Source organism: Erythrolamprus reginae, unplaced genomic scaffold (assembly GCF_031021105.1).
Source record: "Erythrolamprus reginae isolate rEryReg1 unplaced genomic scaffold, rEryReg1.hap1 H_1, whole genome shotgun sequence".
NCBI classification, from domain to species: domain Eukaryota; kingdom Metazoa; phylum Chordata; class Lepidosauria; order Squamata; family Dipsadidae; genus Erythrolamprus; species Erythrolamprus reginae.
In genome coordinates, this window is record NW_027248462.1 from 298,291 (window position 1) to 301,033 (window position 2,743).

The following is a 2,743-nucleotide window of genomic DNA, read 5'->3' on the forward strand; positions in this document are numbered from 1 at the left end:
GAGCATGTGCGAAACGAGGGGAAGGGAAACGTGTCGCCCATGTGGGGAGTGCGTACAAATTGTAGGTTGGCCCGTGAAGGCGCGTGCGCGGGAGGGGGTGGGGCGGACGAGACTTGCCAACTGAGACCAAAATGCCCGGATGTTGGTTACCCGGTTGACCCCGGTTGACCTCATTCTCAGAATGATAGCTTTGGCCTCTGTGACCTCAAGGGCACTGTGTCTTAAGGAGGGATGGCCGAGGCTTGATAAAAATATTAAAAACGTAAAGAAAATATGTACCTCTGTATCAGATATATGCATTGATGTGACTTGAATGCGCATATTACATATATGTATAATAGTGATATGTTAAACCATGTTAATATTTAAGAAATTTTTAATGTTTTAAGCTCAAGTCAACAAACGCAGCAATCTCATATTTTCAAAATAGAACCCTAATAATTAAATAAATGTAGACATGAAAACACACTAGATGCATATTTATTTAAATTGTCTTTGAAATATGTTCCATTATCCTCCTTTCTTAAGGTGCCTTTATACAAAATAATTAAATTGCTGCTTCTGACATTCTGAAAGAGGAATTACAAAATGCAAAATACAGTCATAGGACTATCAATCACAATGTTCTGCCATTGCCAAGTCTATTACGTTGCAATTGTGATACCAAAGACAGCCACTAGCACAGACTGGATTGGAGATCGAAACAGGCAAACTTGGATTTTAGCTTAGCCTCAGTCACTTTCAGCTTGAACTATTTCATAGAACTATTGGGGGAAATTTGGGAGAAGGTACTCTGTACATTGTTATCTTCTGAAGGGAAACTGAGTTCCAAATTAGTTTCCTGCATTCTTTGAGAAAGGCTCTCATTCCCTCTGCTCCTCACGGTTGCTGGGTAATGAACATAAAGTGCATTAATCACACGATACCAAGCTGCTGACATAGGCAATTCCCTACTTATACTTTCCTGGAAAAGAGTAACTGCAGACCATCCAACAGGAGATACAAGAATGGCAGCAAAAATAAAACCTTGTGTTCCTAGAGGCATGAGAGAATTGAGCATTACACTTTATTGAAAGTATAAGATTGGGAAATGGGGTGAGGAATTCACTGAACTTGCAGAAAAGTAACCTGTGAAAAATGAAGGTGAAAAATGAAGGAACAACAAAAGGTACATAGCACCTGTGGCTGGATTTGCAATTTGCAAAGCCAAGACTAAATCATGGTTTCTAGGCCTTTGCAACTTTAAGAGATGTGGAATTCAACTCCCAGGATTGGAGTCCCCGTCTCCTTTGCAGGTTGGTGGAATAATCTTGGTCTACAGGGAGTTTACCATATGTATTTGTGAATTGGAGCCTTTTTTGTAGGATTGAGCCAGAGTTAGTACAGTGATACCTTGTCTTACAAACGTAATTGGTTCTGGGACAAGGTTCTTAAAGTGAAATGTTTGTAAGACGAAACAATGTTTCCCATAGGAATCAATGGAAAAGCAATTAATGTGTGCAAGCCCCAAATTCACCCCTTTTGCCAGCCGAAGCACCCGTTTTTGCACTGCTGGGATTCCCCTGAGGCTCCCCTCCATAGGAAACCCTACCTCCAGATTTCTGTGTTTTTGCGATGCTGCAGGGGCATTCCCGCAGGGGAATCCCAGCATCACAAAAGCAAGCGCTTCACTGGCAACGGAAGTCTGGAGATGGGGTTTCCCAGCGAAGGGAGCATCACTGAAATCGCAGCATCGCAAAAACACCCAAGTCCTCGAAACCCCATCTCCGAACCTCCGTGTTTTTGCAATGTGCAATTTCACTCAGGCTCCCCTCGCTGGGAAACCCCACCTCCGGACTTCCATTGCCAGCAAAGCACCCATTTTTGCACTGCTGGGATTCCCCTGCAGCATCACAAAAACACGGAAGTCCAGAGGTGGGGTTTCCCATGGAGGGGAGCCTCAGGGGAATCCCAGCAGTGCCAAAAAGGGTGCTTCGCTGGCAACGGAAGTCCTTAGGCGGGGCATCCCAGAGGCAGCAGTAGGTTTGTAAGGTGAAAATAGTTTGTAAGAAGAGGCAAAAAAATCTTAAACCCCAGGTTTGTATCTCAAAAAGTTTGTATGACGAGGCGTTTGTAAGATGAGGTATCACTGTATTTATACAGAAAACAATAAGAGACCTGGGGAAGAGTCACATTTATTATCTTTTACTGGAAGATATTTTCTTTCCTTACTTGTCTTTTATTCTGGATCTTCTGTTAGAGTGGAGTTGGGGATTTAATACTTGATCAAAAAAAACCAGGTTTCTAGGTATTATTGTTTGCTTTCTGTATTAGCCTCCCAGTGTTCTGGGATAGATTATTTCATTTGATACATTTTGGATGACTAAGTGCTTCCTGTTCCTGCTAAGTTCTTCATATGTGTCAAGTATTTGTGAAACACCACCATTAAGGAGATAAAATACCGGATTACACATTGACCAGATTCATACTGCATTAGAAGTGAAAATGTGACTCCTTTGTTTGGTTTATATAAGAACATAAGAAGTGCCATGCTGAATCAGGCCAAAGCACATCGAGTCCAGCATTCTGTGCCACATAGTGGCCCACCAATTGTCCATGGGGATCTTGAGCAGAAAGAGAAGGCAAGACCCTCCCTTTCTCCTGACCCCCAACAAATGGTACCCAAGGGAATCCTGCCTGCCTCAACCAACATAGAGATGGCACATGGACATCCGTTTCAATAACCACTGATACACTTGGCATC